Source organism: Limulus polyphemus, unplaced genomic scaffold (assembly GCF_000517525.1).
Source record: "Limulus polyphemus unplaced genomic scaffold, Limulus_polyphemus-2.1.2 Scaffold2441, whole genome shotgun sequence".
In the NCBI taxonomy this organism is placed as follows: domain Eukaryota; kingdom Metazoa; phylum Arthropoda; class Merostomata; order Xiphosura; family Limulidae; genus Limulus; species Limulus polyphemus.
Genome location: NW_013668051.1, coordinates 65,488 through 90,138, shown reverse-complemented (window position 1 = coordinate 90,138; position 24,651 = coordinate 65,488). Strand labels below are relative to the sequence as shown.

Below are 24,651 nucleotides of genomic sequence, written 5' to 3'. Positions count from 1 at the left end.
TGATGGTTACAGATAACTAGAGACCCGGAAAGACTAGACGGATTGTTGGTGGTTACAGATAACTAGAGACCCGGAAAGACTAGACGATTGTTGATGGTTACAGATAAATAGAGACCTGGAAAGACTAGACGATTGTTGATGGTTACAGATAACTAGAGACCTGGAAAGACTAGACGATTGTTGATGGTTATACAAGATGACTGCTATTTGATGTATGGGCTTGCTGTAAGTGGCAGGCTGTAGGTTTCCAACTGAAGCAACAGTTCAGAATAGCAGTTGGATGACAAGTCAGCCTGATGGTCATAAACTGACATTAGAAGGTTAACCTTTATGCCAGATGTCCAGTAACATGTGTTTAGTGGCTGGATTAAATTTCATGGAGGAAAGACCTGCATATAGTAGTGGTGACATACTGACCCTGGTACCAACAATTGCTGTACTGAACTGTATATGCTACAACATGATCCTGCGAGTGCTTTATGATATAGGGATGGAACAGTTAGTGTTGCCATATGTGGTTACAGTGTTCAAGATACTTTTCTAATGTTTGACCAGCTCGTAACTTTCTGGAAGAAGAGGGTTTCAAGTAGATAGTGAACCTAAATCTGGTTGAATATCTAGTGTGACACCCAATTTCCTGAACTGGAAGTGACTCCAATGAACGATGGGCCATACTACCCCAACAACTCGTTGGTTCAATTATTTTAAAACATTTCACATCAACGTACAACTTGCATTAGTATCCAAGGTTATCATCAACAAAAGTTGCTTTGATATGATCTCTAATAGTAAACATCCCCATATCGGGTCACAAGAGTGGTCACCTGACATTTTCTTTCCATAAAATCTAACTAGGGGTGCCATAGACATTATTTCATGATGGTGTTCAAGCCTTGTCATAACTAGAATATAGAAAAACTCTGATAATCCCTTAATTGTTGTGTGTAGTATATTTAGCTTGAGCTTCTATACATATCTATATTACATAGATTAAAAAAAAGATTCATTTTGAACATCTATGCTTATGTTTGAGTAATTAATAAACTTATTTGTATAGAATCACATGATTTATTCAGTTTTTTTTGGATATTAGTGTTTTGATACATGTGCATTTTGCCAGGTATGGAACTGGGAGGTGAATTTCCTGTTCAAGACATGAGGACAGGTGAAGGAGGACTTCTGCAAGTTTGTATGGAGGGAGTAGGCTTACTTTTTGCAAACAGCAAGGTGAGATGTTTGGCTTGTAATTGTTGCTTTTATATATTCAAGCTGATAATCTGGCTGACTGTTATGTTTATTAAATTATGATAAGAGAAGTTTGAATATAATCCTGTTTTAGTAGTTAGGATGATTTGTTCTGTGACTTTTTTTTACAGTTATTTTACAATTTCTGTATTTTAGAACAAAAAAAAAGATTATTATAATTTATCAGAATACATCCTTAATGTTGAAATCAATTTGGACTGGCCTTGTATAAAACTACTTATTAAAAACACCAGGCCTCACTTAACAATCTCTACATAATAAATACAAACTAAATATAATAGAATTATTAGAAATAGTTAAGAATTGGAAGTCAATTTTAAATAGAGATTCGGGTCCAAGTTTCTGAGAAATTTATTTTTGGAAATGTGTTAAAAGAAAGATAAATAGGGGACAACGCCATTTTTATTATTTGAGCAAGATTTCTTCATTATTTAAAAGTAGAGTTCTTTACTGCTGCTCCCCTACTGATGATACTGGATCCGTAACCAACGAAAACATGTAAAATTGTTAGGTAAGGCCTGGTGCTTTTAATAAAGTTCTACAAAGTATTGTTTGCCCCCTTCCCTTCCCCAGTAGTTCAGTGGTAAACCTGTAGCCTTATTATCTGGGTTTTGATTTACAGATAGCTCAATGAGGGGCTTTGTGGTTAACGAATTATTAAATTTAATTCTGTATTATTGAGTTTTTAATTAAAAAGATAATGTGAAGTTCTTAATTTGTAAACTGTCTTTGCATGTAAATATGTTTAAAATATAGAAAGGATATGAATAATTAAATTTCATACTTGTAATACTTTCGTTGTACCATTCTGATTTTGATGTATTAATATGTATAGAACATTTTTATTTCTTTAAAAAGTGTTATATCCCTCAAAACCAATAAAAAAAATTAAAAAGACACCCATTTCGATAAACTTTTGTAAATTAATTTGTGAAAATAATCACTATTATGCATTGTTTGTTTGTGATGCTAGGTCAGATATCATTTTTATCAAGGTATGGTTACTTGTGATATTCTTCATGTAGTAACCTAAGTTTGATGGTTTTTTTATGTAGATGTTACCATACATTAAACAAATCTGGGCCTCATGTGATGATGTCATGTTCGTTCTGTTGGCAGCCTCCTAATTCTCACAGCAAGGACCTTCTCAAAACATCCTTTTGCTTGCTTGTCACATGATCAGTGACATTTATATACTCCTAATACGTATACCATTTGTCTCTCTTTTTGCGGCTGATGCTAGTGCCCCCTGCATTTGTACAGAACAGTGTCACGTTAGTTGTCCTTGGTTTCTCCTTGTGACCTTTTTATCTATGAGGCTTACCTACTGTTCTTGTAATCAGTGCTGTAGCATTACCTAACAAGTTTTTTTTTTCTTATCTTCACTTCTGAATGTATTTTATTGCATGAATCTTTTGAATATCAATATTCTCTCTCTGCGTGGAGATCTGAGGTCTTTTGTAGAAAACCCAATGCAAATATAACCCTGTTTCTCACCAGGAGCAGTAGCAAGCGAAGGGGCTTTTGAGATGGTCCTGAAGAGGGTATGGATCACTGTTATATCCAGCATTTAATTTCAGTAATGTACATTTCTTGTGTAACTAATAATCTTAATATTTCTCTTCCCTTTTTCTTGGCCCTCTCTGTCATCCTGCGTAATGTCGTCATCGAAGGACTATGAGGTATAGCAATTTTTCTTATTCTTGGTTTGTAGAGACACTGCCCAAAATGTTAACACTGCCCAAAATGTTGGGTAGTAAGAGTGTTGGGCCACCTTTTTTGATGTAGTGGGTGTGTCTGATGTTGTGCACCAAATTTAGGTTGCCTCGGTAGTGCAATAGTTGGCATGATTCCGCTGTTGTTTCAGTTGTTGCACACATAGCAAGTCTGTCACGTAGTGTTTCTAATACAGACCATCTCTAAAGGTTTCTTCTTGCACTGCTTTTATAGCATGTTTTTTAAACTTTTTTGTTGCTTGATCTGTTTTTTGTGTGGTTCTGTGTTAGTGTGTGTGTGTGTATATATACTGTGATTCCTGCATGTACGGAGTTAATGACATTTTGTATTCAATCAGCATGGATATCGCATGCAGTTTAGAAGAATGTTTGTTTTTCTGAATGTACTTGATTTTAATCTAAATATTCATCATAGAAGTAATTATAAAATATTGCTCTGTATACTAGTGGGCTATTTATTACTGTTAAGTACCCGAGCTTTAAATAATTTAAAATAGTATGCATGTTATTTTGAATAAGTTACTTAGCCTAATTATGTCATTGTGAAATCAAACAAAAAGCACACGTTTCTGACTTTTTTGGTTCCACATAGCTTGAAGTACTTCCAAACATTAAACAGTCAATCAACAAAACTGTTGAAAATGTAGAATGTGTTAAAGTCTAGATATTACGTGCAGTATTACTACTTTAAAACTATATATTTATACAGATATGTATGAGTGTGTGTATATAATACATTATATATTATTATTCTGTACGATACTTGATTTGTGTTTGGATGACTTCTTTAAACATTTTGTACATTAATTGTATTTTCAGTATATAGCCATTACTACTTTTCCATAACTAACTTTCTTGAACTATTTTTTTCCATGGATAATCACGCACACACTAGGTACATTCAAAATCAAGAGATAATGATTTGTCTCTTATTAATCTCGTAGATTTATTAAAATTTTTACAGGTGATATCAATTTAATATTCTGTGTGGATTCTTTTACATTGGTTGTGTGTATCCTTATAACTAAAATATAGGAAAGTTATATCTAGAAGAATAAATGGAATTTCAAAAGACAGGTTACTCAGTAATGGTAGTGAACTGTACTAAGCTTTATATCGTAGCTTCATCAGATTGTTTGTAATACAATACAACGTTAGGTGTTTAGCATCACTACTAATCTAGTATTAATAATACTAGTGCTTGAATTGAGGGGCAACATCCCCTTGTTACCAGAAAAAAAAACTCAATATTACTAGTGCTTGAATTGAGGGGGAACACACACCCTTGTTACCAGAAAAAAAGAAAGCTCAATATTACTAGTGCTTGACTTGAGGGGGAACACACCCCCATTACCAGAAAAAAAAGAAAACTCAATATTACTAGTGATTGACTCTAGGGCGAACACCCCCTCATTACCAGAAAAAAGAAAACTCGATATTACTAGTGCTTGACTCTAGGGGGAACACTCCCTCATTACCAGAAAAAAGAAAACTCGATATTACTAGTGCTTGACTCTAGGGGGAACACCCCCTCATTACCAGAAAAAAGAAAACTCAATATTACTAGTGCTTGACTTGAGGGGGAACACCCCCTTGTTACCATAAGAAAAAACAACTCAATATTACTAGAGCTTGAATTGATGGGGAACACACCCCCTTGTTAACAGAAAGAAAAATGAAACTCTAACTGAGAAAACTGTGAGTAGATTTCAGTAGTTCCCTTTGTTAATTTCTTTTATTTTTGCAATAAATCAAGATGCCAGAAATGCTTTGAAATTCATTAGTGTACTATTATACAGAGTATGCAAAAGTCAGCGAACTTGGGGTTGACACTGTATAGGAATATGCATAACATTGAGAACTGCCTTAATTCATAATGATTTTGTGAAAATTTGTCACATAAACTACTGATAGTAGAGACTGTTGACAGCAGCCTGTTTTACAGATCAGTAAATTCAGTTTTTTGTAAACTCCAATTTCTCATTCTTTAGTAACTTTTAATGGTTAGTAACTTAGTGATTTCCAGTATCATTTACACAATTACAAAGAACACTGGATATGTGTTTGTATTTGAGTGCATCCAGTGGGTTTGGATGAGAATGTGTAGATGCATGAAATTAGTAAATTTGGCACACAGATGAGATGGGGGGTTCAGATATATGGCACACAGATGAGATGGGGGGGTTTCAGATATATGGCATACAGATGAGATGGGGGGTTTCAGATATATATATGTACAGTTAATTATCTTTTACTTACTCTTGAAAATATTAAACAATTTAATGCAAAAATATACTAAATGTAATGAATACAGTAAGTTCTCTGAAGCTGATTGGTTTGCTAGTAGCTTGGAAACGTACATTAAAAATTTTTAATCACTACCTGGGACAATATATTTGTAGCTACAACTTACCTTTGAATCCAAGCAACAAGCTTTATCTAACTGTCATTGAATCAAAAGTATTTCTTAAATTTACCCCCAAAAATATTCTCTTAAAAGTTTATTTATTGATCTAGTATGTAAGAAAAAAAACCACCGAGATAAGGTTATAAGAATTAAGTTTATCTTAAGAATTGAGTGCTTTAAGTTAAAAAAAAAAATTAATGTAAGAAAAAAAAACCCAACAGAGAAACAAATTTGCTGAGTAAAAATTTTTGGTGCATAAATTATTAATATTGTTTTCTCACTTTAAAACCCAAGATGATGTGTTCAACATTTTTTTAAAGCAAGTGTTCAATTATCCACTTAGAATTTAGAGAAAATTCTAATTATGCCAAATATTAGTTATTATACATATATCAAGAAGAAAAAAATATTTGTCTTGGCATTTCATAATTTCTGTAATTGGCTGCAGCACTAAAGATGTGAGTTTTCTCAGACTTCTGTGCTAAATCTGTTTTCAGTGTGAAACAAAAGTTACCTTCTTATAATGAAGTTTTATTCCCTTTTTTTTTAGAAGGGAATTAGAACCACTGCATCAGTGTTGTAAATTTATTTATTTATTCAAGATGTATTGAGCTTCGTAAAGAATTATGAAAATCCAAAATGTGGAGAACATTTAAAAAGAAAGACTTTTAAGAACACAGTTTATTTAAAAGAGGTGACATAATTTCACAAATCTTTGTTTTCTAGTTCTTTGTAAGGCTTGAAAACATCAGGAAATGCTTTACACAAAAGGGTGTTATCTTTGTCTTGGAGGAACTTAGTAAGTAGAATTCGTTTTTTTTTTAATGAATTTTGAATGAATTCCCAATTTATTTGGTCTTGAGATGATTAAAAAAATTAAGAACTGTATGATATATGTTAGAAGTTAAGTTTGTTGCATTGTTAGCTAACTGGTACAAAGCGTACTACTTTTACTGATGTGTTTATTACAAAATCTTAATATTTTCACTGCTTGTGTGAACAAACAGAACCAAGAGGTTTTTAAGTCTACCAACAGCCATTCTTATTCTAATATATAATATTTGAAAATATACCCAATATTTTTGCATAAGACAGAGGAAAATTAAAAGGAAAACTTTATATAAAGTATGATTTTAAGGAATTTTGAATTACAATTTTTCATTTCAAACTAAAAGTATAAAGGTAAATTTCTCAATTATGTCTTTTCTGTTCTATTGTTGATACATTACAGTTTCAGAGCTGTTAGACATTGTGATACAATTTACTGAAGGCTTGAACTTTTATGAAATTTCAGATCCTAAAACAGGACAAGTAATACAGAGGAGATATAAATCTCAAATGGTGAGTGTTGTTCACCAGAATCCAGACAATAAACATTGTAATTCATATATTTATAAAGCTGAGAGATGTCCTTGAAATTAGCTGGAGTTTGATTGTATGTTTTCAAATGGATCCTAGAATTGAATCAAAACAAAGATTTCTATGACTATTTTTACTGCAGAATGGGAACAATAGTACACTAGAAAATTCAATCAGTTTAACAATAAGTTTTTTCTGGAAGCTTTCTTTCCATAAATGTGTATAATGTTTTTAACCCTCTTGCTATGGGTAGGTCAAAGTGCTCATATCGTGATCTTTAATTAAACTGCTTTATTATCATTGTATATGAATAAACTTTTCATCAGAACATAGTTAATGAACCAAATTTTAATATTATATAAGTTTTAAGTTGTAAAAAAATCCCCAATCTTCCCTAATATGAGAATTGTGACGTTTGTTCTCTAGGTCTTCTCTCTTCTCTAACTTATTTACCACTTCTCTGAGAAGTATGGAATTTAGTGTAAATTACTCATTATAATATAGATATTCTTAGGTGCATTATTTAAATTAAATAAAAAAAATATTATTGCAGTAAGTACCATTAGTATAAAAAAGTAGGTTTAAGTTTTGTCAACAAAAAACGAACAAACCAGTTAAGTACTATATTTCTTGTTTTTCATGTGTATTATTTATTACTATAAAAGTAACTAAAAATATAAAGATTAGAAACTTATTATGTTAGATAAGGTTAAATTAGGTAAAATAATTATAAAAATATCTTCATGAGGTATACTTGCGAGAAGTTCATGCATTACATAATTCAATACTATAATGTTAGTTACACATTTGCTGAGTGATTTACAACTTGTGTGGTGGGATTATTAGTTAGATACAGTTCAAAGAGCGATAAAGTAATAAAATTAAGTATAAGTAGATGTATACTGTAACCAGCTTTAAGCTATTTGGGATAAACAATAGTAGTTTCTTGTTACAATTTGCAGTCATTTTAGAAAGAAAAAAAGGTAATTTAGGTTTATTTATTGATACTTATTTAGGAGATTATGCAAATAAAAATTTCACAATTTTCAGGTAAAAGTATTTTTAATCTTAACATAAATCATTTTATACTCAGAGCAATCAACACTAACTATATTCACAGACACGTAGTAAAAATACTTGATTAAAAAATCTGATTTTATACTCGGAGCAATCAACACTAACTCTGTATATTCACAGACACGTAGTAAAAATACTTGATTAAAAAATCTTATTTTATACTCGGAGCAATCAACACTAACTCTGTATATTCACAGACACGCAGTAAAATACTTGATTAAAAATCTTATTTTATACTCAGAGCAATCAACACTAACTATATTCACAGACACGTAGTAAAAATACTTGATTAAAAAATCTGATTTTATACTCGGAGCAATCAACACTAACTCTGTATATTCACAGACACGTAGTAAAAATACTTGATTAAAAATCTGATTTTATACTCGGAGCAATCAACACTAACTCTGTATATTCACAGACACGTAGTAAAAATACTTGATTAAAAAATCTTATTTTACTTGTATAAAAGACTTGTAATGTTTACTGAAAGCCTGCCAAATTTTGTGAAGATACACAAAACATTAAAAGTTATAGTATGGAAACTGGTCAATTTTGGGGTTATGAACTCAGTTGAATTGACCGAACCTGTGGCAAAAAGAGTTAAAAATTCAGCCAACCGTATCGATGTGAACACTGTAAGAAAAAGTTTAGAACTGGAGGTGAAATAGACAATGCTCTGTACAGAAAACAACATAATATAATATGTTATTTGATAGTTAAAACTTTGGCTTTCTATTGGTTATAAATAATATAGTATAAAGCATCAGAGGGAACTATTGGCAGTTTCTGAAAGAGAGGATGTGACAGGTGGGTCTGACTTTCTAGTTTATGGTTCTATAAACAAATAATATTGAAGGCTATAAAGATTATGCTTGGCCTGAAGAATATCTAAGTTATAATGAGTAACATATCTTCTCAGAGGGGTGGTAAATATATTAGAGAAGAGAGGAAATGTCACAATTCTCATTCTAGCGTGATTGAGGATTTTGTAAAATATTTCATTATGAAACTAAGAACTTAAAACTTGTATAATATTAACATATGATTTATTAACTATGTTTTGATGGCAAATTTATTTGTATAGAATGACAATAAAGTGGTTTAATTAAATTTTGAATGTAACTCTTTAAAAAGTCGTGACGTGTTCACTTTGACCTCCCTGTGGTGAAAGGGTTAACAGTGATGTGTTAGCAATGTTTAAAAAAGGCTTTCATCTCTGACAAATGTTCGTTTTTATTTGCTTTTTAGTTATTTTATGTTGAAGTTAAGCTTTTGTGTTAGTGATCATATTTAATTTATTTTTTCAAACTGTTGAGATTGAAAATGTATTCACCTTTGTTTTGAAGGTAATGATACCTTTTCTGTCATCCTAGATAAACTTATTTTGGATCTCCCTATTCATTTTAAAGGTTAAAAATTATGTGTTTTTTTCAGTTTGTTCCCGCATGTATTTTTGTTACTTTTACATCACTGTTTTATGTAGGCAGGAAAGGCAATTCTCTTGATTCATCGTGTGATCTCAATACACTTGGCTAAGACAGAGGTTTCCAGTAATCTTTCTAGTAGTGGTAGCCTTGGAGAAAACATTTGTAACGAGCTCAAAAACCAATGGTGTTCTAAACCATTAACTGTTGCTTATTGTTTGTTCAGTGTTACCAGGCTAAAGAAGCAGGTGAACTATTTTTGGTTATGTTTCTTTTTACTTAATTTACATTATTGCTTCGTTGCCGTAACTCATTATTTTTACCTTTTTGTTTATCTCTTTTGTATTAAGTTTCATTTTTGCAGAATTATTATTATTTTTTTCTGTCTGTCAAGTAGTATCTTTTAAAAACATTGCTAGAAAATCATCAAATATTTTCATAGTAACAATTCAGTAATGATTTTTTTAAGATTAATTCATTATATAAATATTCATTATAAGTTAACAAGTAAGATCTTGTAAAAACAGTGCTAGAAAATCATAGTAAATATTTAATGAGAATCTTTTTTTTTTGTAATTGATACATAAATATTTATTGGAAGTTGTTGTTGAGATATGGAGCTTTTGAGGCAGCATAAAACCCCTGATCACATTTTGCCAGCAGGTTCTTGTAACATATATATATATATATGTTAATGTTATGTATTATAACTAGCATATCTACGAGTACTTTATCTCTGTAGGCTGATCAGATATGCTATGCAGTTCTCTGTGTCTTTTCCTATGTTGCTGCTGGCACGGAGCAGCGTAAGCGTCGAGAAGCTGCAGCACTGGAAGCGATGCAGAGTCGAGAGCAGCGTAAGTGAGAATTAAATGTGGAAGTGTCAAATTGGCTCGGATGACAAGCCATACGTTATAATCAAAGGTGGTTTGTTGTTTAGAATAGTTACTATTGATCATAACCATCCTTTTTTGTCCAGTTCATTGGATTTATAGGTAACATTCATACAGTGAAGTAAAAAAATGCATTTCTGTACTATTATTTATAGTGTGGGTTCCACTGAATGTTTTTCTATTAAAAGTGTGCATATATTTATTCTATAAAACGGGGTCTGTAAAATATTTGAATGTCAGTGCAATAACCTAGTTTAAGGACTCTTCACTTCTCCATACACGCAGTTTTACGTATTCTTTGTTCTTTTTATCGTTTTATAGTGTAATTTCTTAAGTCATATGATTTATTATTCAATTGGGCCTGTACTTTTGTAGTTTTAAAACATAATAGAACTGTGACATATCAGGGAGCAAGGACAGGTTTCTTATAATAATTAAGGGTAAGAACAGAAAGTACAAATATTGTTAGTTTTCACGATATCGTGAAGTAACTGCACTAATTGTATAAACTGGAACGGCTTGAAAAGGTTGTGTATTTTTAACTACACCTGCTCATTCTTAAATTTTAAGACATAGTACAACATGAGCGTTGTCCCAGGTTTGGTTATAAAAGAATTACAACTAGCATAACACTTGTAGCTACTTTAATTTCAAGGCTTCCATAAAACTCATTTTCTAAACAACTGATAGGGCCCAATAGTTAGGGTGTTTGATTTGGAATCTGCAGGTTTGAATCCCATCACTGAACGTGCTTGCCCTTTCAGATGTGGGGGCATTATAATGTGATGGTCAATCCCATTATTTGATTAGAATAGCCCAAGTGTTGTTGGTGGGTAGTGTTAACTAGCTGTCTTTCCTATAGTCTATCACTCCTAAATTAGCATCACCTCCCCATTCAACAAACAAGAAACCTGCTGCCTTCACTGTATTAAATCTGTCTACAGTATTTTTGTAGACACTTGGTTAGGACAATTATTTATAAAACATTGTCTCCATTTCTTTGATTTATTTGTCACATGGTTTTGGCATTACAGTTAATACATTTACAAGTATAAGAATACTTTATTTATTGACCTGAATTGAAGATGTTTTTATTTTAGCAAAAAGTAAGATTTAAAAGAAACAACTTGCCCTATATTTACAGACTACGTTCTGAGTCGTTGATATGTTCAGTCAAGATTGTTGTGAAATAGCACAAGTGCATATTAATTTTAACCCTGTTTACATTGAACAAAGCCCACCCTGAAGAATTAGTGATTACTAAAATTCCAAATTGTTTTGTTACCTTTCTTACCTAACAAGTACTTACCGTAATTAAGATACATTACCGTTTGTGACAGAAATGTTATAAATCTACCAGCACATTTAAAATTATTTAGACTAAACAAGTAGAACATTTTTGTGGAATTACCATATTGGACCAATGGAATGTTTTGATTTTAACAAACTATCAGAACCATACCTGATCAGAAAATTGTTCTTGACACCCCCCCCCCTAATGGTGAGCAAAGAAATGTTTATTTTCTCCATTTTGTACTGAAGCCATCTTACCTGATTTATTATACCATCTTATAAATACTTAGGCCTACTGTACATTTTTATTTTACATTAAAAAACTTAATATTTCTTCTTTGAATAGTAAAGTCAACATGGTAGGTATTTTCCTTTTAATTGTTATTTTTCATACTCTCCAATTCTGTACGTTTTTCAAATGATATAAGCAACAATAGTCCTATATTATTTTGTTCAAATGAATAATCCATATTATCATAAATTTGTCTAGTATTGTTGACATATTCAACCAAAACAAGCTTTAGGTATTTTATATAAAACCAGTAAAAGGGTGAACAGATGCCAATCTTTAAGAAAATGTTTAGGTTTGTCACCTTTAAGTATTGAAGTAGTAATGCCAGTTCACATAAAATTAGATATTTTCAAAAACAAAGCTAATAGCACTATAAACAAATTGTAAAACTGTAAACTCCTGGCTTTTATTGTTTTTCATGTTTTTATCATAAGTACGACATTTTTGTTAAGTAGTATTTTATAATTTTAGTCTTTACATTGTTTGTGTAAATGCTGGACTGTGGACCTGAGGTTTTGTGGTTCATTAGGTAAAAAAAACCAAAAAACTTTACATCGGATCCGAGGATGCATTGTAAGAGTGACAGTCAAATACCATTATTTGATTATAGCAGCCTACGAATTGGCAGTGGGTGGTGTTGACTTCTAGTCTGTCACTTCAGAATTTGCATGAAATTCAGGAACTAAATTATCTACATATACATTTTAATGATAAAAGTTTTGAATTATCAAAATATAACCTACATTCTTTCCATAAATTTTACTTTATAGTTTTCATTAAAATGGTAATTTTTACACTTTAGATATTTTCTAATTCTTAAGCATATACTTTCGTACTATGAAAATTAACATAGTTCTGTACTCTCTAGTCTTTGTAAGCTACTAATTAATGTATTTTCCTTCTTATTTGTTTTATTTAATAATGTTCATAACTTATTGTAATTCTTTGAATATAATTAAGTACACTTTCAAGAAAATACCACCATTTACATTTAACTCAAATTAAAAACTTTGAACTTTTCTCGGTACAAGGTATAGAAATAAATTCCTTAATCTCTTGTTCGGTTAGGTTCACATACTTACCATGTTATAAAATTTCTAATAGGTCTTATTTAATCACTTGATTAATTTGTAAGTTTAAATGGTTAATAGAATGATCAGAGTGATAAAATACACCCGTGTCACGAGATTTAACTGTTTCCATTAATCAGGTACTACTTTTTTAAGAAATTGTGTAGCCTCCAAATTTAATTTTTTTCATTAGGGTGAAAACTCTTCATGTGTTTATTAAGTTGTAAACTTCCGTGATGTTAATAGCTACTTCTAAATTTGTAGGGTTAGTTTTAGTAGTATAAACATCATCGTCTAATTGTTAATCAGTTACTTTATTCCACCGAGCACAACATGTTACTTGTACATTATGAAATTTTTTAAAGTATTTCTTTATTTTGGGAACGTAAAGAAACTGAAGTTATGTTTAAAAAAAAACCATTAACAACCAGGAAAGTTTTCTTCACTGTTTCATTATTTTATGTGTGGTATAATCTATTTCATGTGAAAAAATAGCTGCTTCTCTTGTACAAAAATTTATAGAAAAAAAAAAATTTTCCCATTCTGCTCAAAATGGGATATTGTAAACAAAGAATTGAGGCTTTTTTTATCCATAGAAATTAAATATATATCCATTTTTGCTATCTCTCAGCTATCTATTATTTATTAAACAATTTTAAACTCAGCCATATTTATCTTTATTGTGTAATGTAATATGTAAATTATTACACAGCTTTATACCAAAAGCAAAAAATCGTATAAAGAACATAACAAATTCAGACATCAGCATAATAACCACTGTTAAAAAAAATAAACATTTCGATTCCTGTGTATTTAACATAGTCTATGTTTAAACCTTTTAGGATAGCTTTCATTAATTTATTTTGAAAAAAGAAAATTTATAATTTAACCACTTTATTTCGTACAAATGCTTTTAACTATTTATTTGACACTCAATAAATAATCATTTAGCTGTTAATAGTTAAAATTTGGTGTTTCAAAATCTCACCATTACAACTCATGTCATGTTTAGTGAGATTTGACTCTTTTACAATCCACTTTTGGTTAGTTTGTTCATCTGAACAAATATTAATCACTCCCCTTCAATAGATAACAATCTATCTTCCATTTTACCAAAATTTCACAATTTGTTTTGGCAAAGTTTGATTTTCATTTGAACCTTTCATTGCAGTAGTCAATAGGCGTTTATGAAAAGCGATCATTCAAAAAAAAAGAATTTTTACTACTTCCTCTGTATTCTCCATACTTGGAATCCCACAAAGCATTAAGTTATATTGATGGCTGTATTTTTCAAACTTTTCTTCTCCAAAAATTGAAGATTTTTCAAAGATTTTTTTTTAACCACTTCTACCTCTTTTTTGCATTATATATAACTGATGTCACGTGCTGTTCATTCTTTAAAGCTTTCAATTTGGGGAATAGCTTCATCGTTTTAGCCTTGTTCTTAGAGTTTGCTAGAACAACCAACACTGTCAACTTATAATTATATCAGTTATTCTCCTGAGGTTTATTTGATAGAATATTTACTGTTTTTTTTAAAGATCTTTATTAGGTTTTCCAATTATCGTTGATTGCAGTTTAGGAATTTTAAGAGGATCCCTGCACAATTCCTCTAAAAACAGCAACCATCTTAATATCTGTCATGTCTACCATCTTAACCAGAAGTGTACCTGTAGTGTATATACTTATATATATTTTCAACAACAGTGTTTACTTATCTTAATAATTTCTTTATTTGTAGAGGCATAAGCTCAAATTTCATGGCAGGCCATCTAGCTTTTCTTGAGAAATATCGTTATTAGTGCAGTTGTTTTCGAAACTCATTAAAATATATTATGTAAAATTGTGTCATGGTGTAGGTGTAGGAGAATGTGTACACAATTAAATTTAAAAACAATTGTGTTAGAAACAATTGTTCTGCATAAATTTAGTAGTTATTCACTCTATATTGATAAATTTGGATGTTATTAAACAGTTACTATCAAGCTTTTGTTAAAATTCCAGTTTTGTTGTAATTTTCAGACACCGAAAACAAAGTAATAAAAAGTCCTTACCAAAGTGATAAAGACGTTGTTCGTTATTATACATAGAACTAATTGACTCTCGGTATATTTGGCTCAGATTTTAAACCAATACATTTAATTTGATGACATCAACGAATGGTATTTCAGCACTTGTATAAATGGAAATTGAGTTTCTCGGACTAATTTAGGAATTTTTACTTTAAGGCTATGCTAGTAGAAACTAAGCTTTGAATAATTATATGCCTCAATGTACATATTCGTAAATGCACCCTGTTTGTTGATGAACATTTATAGATTTGTGTAACGATCAGATTTTCTTTATCATGTAATAGAAAAACTTCTGTTCATTGTTTATCTGTAATTAATTGCTATATTGTTATAATCCAACATTGTTTAGTATAATCCAACATTGTTTAACTAGTACAATCGAACATTGTTTATAATTTGAAAAGTGTTAAGCCTGTTTTTTTAAATTTGAGCCAATCTTAATATACAGTCTTCAATTTTTGTAACGGCTGGTCATTCTTGCTTCAAGTTTTTATCAAAAATATCCTGATTTGTTTTTTAAAAAAAGCTGGATTCACAAAACAGTAGGATCAGAGAAAGACTGTATCATTCCGTTTGATTTGATAGGCATTTAAAAGGAACCCTTTTAAAATTTAAAAAAAAAAATTTCACTAATTAAATAACTTTTACTTTTTGGGTCACAGGCCAATTAGCTGTCTTTAAACTGTTGTTCTAAATTTTCAATCCAGAATTTGCACGTTTCACTTATTCACCACATACATACATACATATATATATACTTAGTTTTTTTTTAAAGGAAACTATTTGGGTCTTAAAATAGATAAATTTTTCTGTTTTGTGCTTGGAACATATATGGATGTAGTGGTTTCCTATCTTTTTTGATAAACACCAAATCATTTTTATATTTTGATTACTTAGTAATTAATGTATGACTGACTGGTAATTGCTAAATATGAACTTGTATTGAATACTGTGTATTTTATATTAATTACAACCAAAATTAGTGATCTTGTAAAGGCCAAAGGTCGTAATTTAATAATACTGTTCTATCAAAAACTTTGCACTTAATTCGGCAATGTACACAATTAATATAGTGGCTTGTAAGATAAATGATTGATAGAATATTTAAAATCAATGAATTATAGAAATTAAACAAAATATAATGTAAATTTTTATAAAATCACTCTCTGGTCTATAGTTTATTTACAGTCGTGTTCTGTATAAATGTAGTGACTTTTGTTGTTGATGACTGTAATGCAATAAATTAATGTTATTAAAAATGGGTTAAAAACAATAGACACTTTGTGTTAAATTGTGTTATTAACAGAAGTAATGTTTAACAGGAACAACTTTCGTAACTGAACCTTGTTCGTAATGAAGTTTCACATAAAGACCATTATGTAATTGTTGTTGAAATTACTGAGTCATTTCTGAAATGATTTCAAACAATTCCACTGATCATGTTAATTTACTGGGCAATACCCTCTTATTGTAATCAAAGAGAACTTGGAATAATATTACTCGATTACAAAAACTGTGCATTAGGAAATGTGTACTACTAGTATAGCCAGTATAGTTAAATAATGACACACAAGCTGGGCAGCTCGGCATGGCCAGGTGGATAAGGCGCTCGACTCACAATCTGAGGGTCGCAGGTTCGAATCCGCATACCACCAAACATGCTCGCCCTTTCAGCTGTGGGGGCGTTATAATGTGACGGTCAATCCCACTATTCGTTGGTAAAAGAGTAGCCCAAGAGTTGGTGGTGGGTGGTGATGACTAGCTGCCTTCCCTCTAGTCTTACACTGCTAAATTAGGGACGGCTAGCGCAGATAGCCCTCGTGTAGCTTTGCGCGAAATTCCAAAAACAAACAAACAAACAAGCTGGGCAACATTACAATATTACATTTTGTCCTGAAAATCTTCTACTATAAACATTATCATAAACAAAATGCTCACCTAGGAAAAAGAAAAGATAGATACAAGTATAAAATAATTTTTCCTATCACATCGTACCTAAGAAAACTGTTATTAAAACTCCATATTGGATTTCAGTAGCCAAAGAGCTTGCAGTAGGTACTGTTGACTACCTGCCTTCACCCTTGTCCGTGAGTTCAAAATTAGGTATGACTAATGCAGATAGTAACTTTCACTAGATAGCAGGTTTCTTCAGGTCAGCCGTTATCTATAATTCTAATCTTGACATCATCTGTTGCTCAGTAACTTGTTTGATATTGTACTGCAGTAAGACTGATCGTTTTAATGACAACCCTATACAAAGGAGACTTCAGGACCAAGACTTGAAGGGACCTTTTGTCTAACAAGGCCAGTGCTGTAACTGCTAAACTACACGGGACTACAAGTTTACTTATGGATTTATTCACTTAGAAATATCTATTCTTAATTGTTCTATACAAGTTTTCGGGAAGAAGAGTGAGTGTATAAAGCAAGTTACACATCTCTGCCAGGCCAGGTGGTTAGGGTGCTCGACTCGTAAACTGCGGCTTCGAATCCCCGTCACACCAAACACGCTCGCCCTTTCAGATGTGGGGGCCTATTGATGAGGTTTCCCACTGTTCTCTGGTTGTCAACAAATTCACTATGGAAGTACTTGAGCTGCTAGTATGATCTGTTGATGTGAAATGTTTGTGCTATCCAGGCAGCCATCTGGTCCCACAATCGTATCAGCAGTTGATGTGAAATGTTTGTGCTATCCAGGCAGCCATCTGGTCCCACAATCGTATCAGCAGTTGATGTGAAATGTTTGTGCTATCCAGGCAGCCATCTGGTCCCACAATCGTATCAGCAGTTGATGTGAAATAATTGTTGTTTTGGTTCCAAATTGTCAGCATAATTCTCACCATGACATCAAGTACCTTGGTAGTAATTTGTTCTCGGATGTCAGCCTTAGAGATTTCTGTTACATTCACTATTCCAGTAACCATTCCCTTTGTAAGCTGTTCATAATTACAACTACCACTGGAACTGTGATGCTCAGTATAATAATGTTTAGAGGAAGTGAAGTTTAATGTGTAGACAAAAAACATTGAGCTTCGTGTGTTTGTTCTACTACCACAGTGGACAGTGGTAACACACTAGACTAGCTTTGTAGTACACCACAGGACACTACCTGTACATTTGGCGATTCTACAACTTCTTGATCTGTACATACATATACCAGTCCTCTGATCTGATCAATATTGGATGATTGTATTGTAGATCTGTAGAAAAAACAGCCTTACTTTTTCTGCAACAGGTTCGTCACTAAGGTCCTGATTACCTAACTATGATCAGACACTGGCGAAAGTTAGATATGTGCCTCATGACTCACATTTAGCAGATCAGACAGTGACGAAAGTTAGATATGTGCCTCTTGATTGAGTTTGGTCACAAACTTGGACAAATTCAGAAGCTTGTTTGTGCCCAGAGATTGTGACAAATTTCATTAACCACAAGATTATGTTTTGGTGTAACCAGTACCTGTCACGACTTTGAAGTGTATCTGGCATTTTTGTGATAAACTTGATATTTGTTATGCTAAATGTGAATCAAGAGGAACATATCTAACTTTCGTCACTGTCTGATCTGCTAAATGTAAGTCAAGAGGCACATATCTAACTTTCGTGTCTGATCTGCTAAATGTAAGTCAAGAGGCACATATCTAACTTTCGTCACTGTCTGATCTGCTAAATGTGAGTCAACAGGCACATATCTAACTTTCGTCAGTGTCTGAACTGCTAAATGCGAGCTTTGCTTTAAGCTATTTCTCTGGTGACATGTCTCTGCTTGAAGCTGTTTCTGTGGCGACATGGTTTGAGATGGCCGTATCAACTACTATAGCTGAAAATAAAGTCAACAACAGTTGACATGGTGAACTCATATTGCTTCAAAAGAGTTCCGGGAGATGGTACTATTTGAAAAGAATCAACTAGCAACTTCATCAGTGTGATGAAATCACAATGGTTCCATATGAGATAACAATAGACCCAGTTGTCATGACCGTGCCACAAAAGCAGTAGAAACCTTAGATAAGATGATTAAGGCATGAAGACCAGAGCCTCCACCTGCATGCAGAATTATCCTTATCCTACAGTATGACAAAATTGGTGGGAGCAGCTTAGTGCATCTTGATATAAAGATGCAAGAGGGTCAGTAACAACCAAAGCCGCTCTGGCTGAAACAAATTAATGAAGATTGAACATGTCACCAGAGAAAAAGCTTCCATCGGAGACATGCTACTACAGAAACAACTTCCGTCAGAGACGTCACCACAGAAATAGCTTAAAGCAAAGACATGTCACCACAGAAAAAGCTATGCCCTTGATATCCTTCAAATATTTCATGAAACTCTTTTTTTCGTGTTATTCGACTAGAAAGATGCACTTGGTGTACGCTTTTCAAAACAAATATATATATATATTAAATCAAAACTCAAAAGATTTAAGCCTTGGATATTCTGGCTAACTTCAATTTTACTTCTGCAGAAAAGACAAATATTGGAATATCTTCGATAAATATGAATTATCAATAAGAATAACCAAATCTAGAATCTCATTACGATTTGTTTACAAATTTCATACGCCTTTAAGATTGTTTTTATTCTGAATACAAAAATTCTTTTATAAGCTGTGGAAGAGACGTAATATTTTTCAATAATCTCCCAATGTTTCAGTCTTTTCCATTAATGCACGCTTCTCGTGTTTCTAAAAACGTTCTTTTTCATCAAAATTACTAAGACGTCTTGGTATTATTGAAAAAATGGGAAAATTATTTTCATCTTATTTAGCTATAAAGCTGCAATTGATGTACGCTTTTCAAATTATAGCGTTATTTAATTAAATAAAAACTCGTGTGATTTAATCTTGTATATTTTTTGTAGATAATCTGGCTAGCATCGATTTTACTTTACTTCTGAGAGGAGAGGTACAGTAGAATAGCTTCGAAAATTGGAAAATATTAATCAATTTCCAAATTTAGAATTTCATTACAGTTTGTTTATAAATTTATTCTACCTTAATGTTTGATTCTATTCTGGATAAATTCCTTTTCAGCTTTAGAAGCGATATACTGTTTTTCTAATTAATATAGACAATCAGAGGTCATACATTTAATTTTGGTTTAAAATATGCACTTTTTATCTTGTTTCAATAAAGTTGCCCCCCAGTGGCACAGCGGCATGTCTGCGGACTTACAACGCTAGAATCCGGGTTTCGATACCCGTGGTGGGCAGAGCACAGATAGCCCATTGTGTAGCTTTGTGCTTAATTACAAACAACAACAACAAATCAATAAAGTTATTCAACTAGAAAGGGGCACTCGATGCACCCTCTTCAAAATAAAAGATATTTTACAAAACGAACAAAATTTAAGTTTTTAATTACCTTTTATATTTTCGCTAGCTTCGATTTTACTGTACTTCTGAAGAAAAACAAACAGTAGAAAGGCTTCTAAGACGCCCTCTAGTGGCACGTCTACGGATTTAAAACGCTACAAACCGGGTTTCGATACCCGTGGTGGGTAGAGCATAGATAGCCCTTTGTGCTAAATTAACTACAAACAAATAAAGCTTCCAAGAATTAAAATTATCAATGAAAATTCCCAAACCTAGAAATTCAAAAGTTCTGATTTAAAATTTAGTCCAAGTTTAAGTTTGTTTAAATGATAAATAATAGAAAATTCTTTTTTAAGCTTTAGAAGCGATCAAATACTTTTCACTATACTCAAAATGTTTCAATCTGCCTGTTTTTCTAACCAATATAAATAATTTTGCCTTAAAATGTGCAATTTTTTGTAAACAAAATTATCAAGGCGGCATTGTTCAAAAAGTCTAAGAAAACTTGTTTTTTAAGTTATTCGCCCGATTTATACTAACCGGTGTCATCTGATTTTATATTTAATACAAGTGGAAATAAAATGAACTTTTTTAAATTAAGCCTAGTATCGTGTATACAGTTTTATCAATACATTAATCAAGTACTCCTTAAAAGTGAGTAGTATAACTCTGTTAAAATAAGAACGTGATATACGTCTTTGAGATAAACACTCATTAAAACTTGCCATTATTATTGTAATTATAAATTACCCGAAGTTGCTAATCCTGTTTAGTGTTGATACAGAAAATCGATTACACAACTGTCAAAAATGGCAAAGTCAATACACCACTGAAGTTATAATAGCTTGAAATTTTTTTAACCACTACTGTAAAAGATGCATTAGTTGGGGGAAGGAGCTAACCATATAACCTTTCCAAGAAGATATTGTTACAAAATATTGCTAAGCTGGGAATGTAATTGTTCCTCAACAACATTAATAAGATTCAAAAGTACATACTTAGAAAAATGGACATCGTATCAGCATTTTTGATAACCAAGGAATGCATTTAGCTTGTCTCTTTATAAGGTATATTAAAGAGATTTTTCATCAAAGTTGTACTTAAATGTACAGTATACTAAAAATAAGTGACTCATTCTAAACACTTAAGTATTCTGTATGATTGCTTGTGAAAAATTCAAGCTATTGTTCTAAAAGCATAACTTTTTGTGTATTTTATAGATGCTGAAAATTATAATTTTACAAACATCTTTTTGAGTTTTATCTGGTTTTTGTACAATCATGATTCATTTTCATCAACTCAGACGAGTCTCTTGAAATAATTTCTACTTTATTGATAATGTTATGCATTCTCTTTCCTGTTATTTCTTGTATGTTAAATAAACGCAACTGTTTCCGTTTAAGTATAGCACCAGTGTTAAATTCAGTTCTTTTTAGAAGTGATAGTTTATCACAAGTTTGTATACATCACTTTTTACGAATCATAGTTCAGTTGTTGTGAATTAGTGCTTTTTTGTATTATTGCGTCAAGTTACTAGAACCTTCTACGTTTTTCTCGTTGTTTTAATTAAGTATTATTGTATCATAATATTTCATAATGTAGAATGTTCTAGGCCTCTGTCAGGCTATAAATACACGTACAAAATGTAGTTCCGAGTTAGTTAGCTGTAGATAGATAAATAGATCTAAACTGAGTGATTGTGAGTTTAGCCACAAAGAGCATATAGTGGCGATTTCTAAAGAGAAGTTATCACAGATTGTATTGTAATAACATAGAAGAGAAGAAATAATTTCCCTTGTCAGTTGTGTTCTAAAGTAACTGAACCAGCCGTGTGGAGTTTGACGGAAAAAAAAAGTATTTAAGCTCTGTGGTAACCAACAGTTATAGTGGTGAATTTAAAGTGAAATTATCACAAACAGCACTGTAATAACAGAGCATGAGAAATAATTCGTCCTGTCAAACTGTGTTCAAAAGTAACTGAACCAGCCTGTGTGGGCTTTGACTAAAAGAGACAATTATCTAAAGCTCGAGATACAACTGATAATCAACAGTGTAACGAACATTTGTATACATGTTTTAATATATTATTTTAAAACAAGTGGACTGTGTGCTGTTTGCTTATTTTTGAAGGTTATCACCAACAAGTCACAGACACCTACTGTAAAGAATCTGGCCCATACAAACATAAAACCTGACACTTTATTTATTTTGTAGATTTTTTACTCTGAATAGAGATGTTACTATATACCAAATGGATCATAATCCACTAGATAAACTGTGAATAAATAAATGTACCATGTGGCTAACATAATTTTCTTCTGTGAATCTTACACAGATATAACTCATGGTTCAAATCCTATTGTCATACAGCTACAAATATGTGGCTAAAAAAAATGATTGTTTTTATTCTACTTCTCATACTCATACACAGAATTAACATCAAAATTGTAACTTATGCATTTTTAGCTACACATAAACCACAGCTATATAGATTTACACAGTGAAATTTATATTTGCAAATACTGTTTGAAATACACATTGATAAACAATCACTGCTGGGTTTGTAAAAAGCAAGATCCTCAGAAACAGTTTTTCTGGTCCCCATGAAAGTAGTTTTGCTCCACAACAGAAGAAAACCTTTTGGTAAGTCTTTATTATAATTGAACATTAAATGGCACTGGTGAAATTTCATTCAATCAAAATATTTAATTTGAAATCCTTTAGGTTTTTAACAAAATAAAAGCTAAACTGACAAATATTTACCACAGTTATAGCACATTTATTTTAAATTAGGTTTTGTACTCTATCACTAACATGCATCGATTCCAACTAACAAAGTAATTATAACTTTATTAAATCTATGATTAATATCACTGTCTTTACGTGTTTGTATGGAAGAATTCTGTGTTAAAGTATGATAATCAAAAATGTGGGTTCGAGTCAAATGCAATGAGAATAAAAACACATACACAACTAAAGTGTTCAGTCAGAAAAAATAAGCACAGTGCCTTATTTCCTATTTTATTTTCCAACAAATGCTGAAAAAATCTATTTTTGGAAGCTTTATGAGATAACAGTTTAGATTTGAAGTCTGTTGAGCAACGGAATGATATATGGGTATACCTTTTTACATTTGGAAGTTTGTCGAGCAGGTGGATGATATATGGGTATACCTTTTACATTTGGAAGTTTGTCGAGCAGGTGGATGATATATGGGTATACCTTTTAATTAAAAAAATCAAACTTTTTTTTTGATAGTTTTATGCATGAAGGTTATAAAAAAAATGTAAGAGAAATATTCTTAATTATTAATATTCTTAATATTGTATATTGCTCTTGAAATAAGCTGCAGAAAGAGACAAGTCAAGCATTCACACACAACAAAAAATGAAGAAAATGAGGACAGCTTGACAACTAATAGCTGAGGATAGAAGCCGTAAAATAATTATTGAGAATACTGATGAGAACACCATGGGGATGCTCCAGAGAACATGTGAACAGCGTTAAGTCAGAACAGTGTTCAGAAACCACACAAAATTACCTAAAGACACAATGGAGAACAAAAATACCATTACAACATTCCTTTGTGAAAATGAACTCTAATATATTGGTGAAACACAAAGACCAAAAAGAATTAGAATTCAGGAGCAACAAAACAAAACACTGATCCACAATAGCTCATCAGGCCAGATAAGACCATAGAATAATACAAAAATAATGGCACATGAACCACACACAAGAAAAACACAGACAAAAGAAACAACTTCTGACCTACTGGGTTAAGTACAAGGTCACAAAAACTGAAAAAATAGTTTGAATCAGAGCTTGCAAAATCCCTCTTAAGTGTAAGTCTGATTAGAAATATTGGACCTTAAGTTACATAACAATGTATAAATCCCTCTTATGTGTAAGCCTGATTAGAAATATTGGACCTTAAGTTACATAGCAATGTATAAATCCCTCTTATGTGTAAGTCTGATTAGAAATATTGGACCTTAAGTTACATAACAATGTATCAATCCCTCTTATGTGTAAGTCTGATTAGAAATATTGGACCTTAAGTTACATAACAATGTATAAATCCCTCTTATGTGTAAGCCTGATTAGAAATATTGGACCTTAAGTTACATAGCAATGTATAAATCCCTCTTACGTGTAAGTCTGATTAGAAATATTGGACCTTACGTTACATAACAATGTATAAATCCCTCTTATGTGTAAGCCTGATTAGAAATATTGGACCTTAAGTTACATAGCAATGTATAAATCCCTCTTATGTGTAAGTCTGATTAGAAATATTGGACCTTAAGTTACACAGTAATGTATAAATTCCTGTTATGTGTAAGTCTGATTAGAAATATTGGACCTTAAGTTACACAGTAATGTATAAATTCCTGTTATGTGTAAGTCTGATTAGAAATATTGGCCCTTAAGTTACATAACAATGT

At 31.6% G+C, this 24,651-nt stretch overlaps 1 pseudogene; it reads left to right on the top strand.

Annotated features, from left to right (window-relative positions):
- The window catches only part of LOC106466965, a 79,191-nt pseudogene extending 63,024 nt beyond the window's left edge, over positions 1 to 16,167 (top strand).
- The last annotated feature ends 8,484 nt before the right edge of the window (positions 16,168 to 24,651 follow it).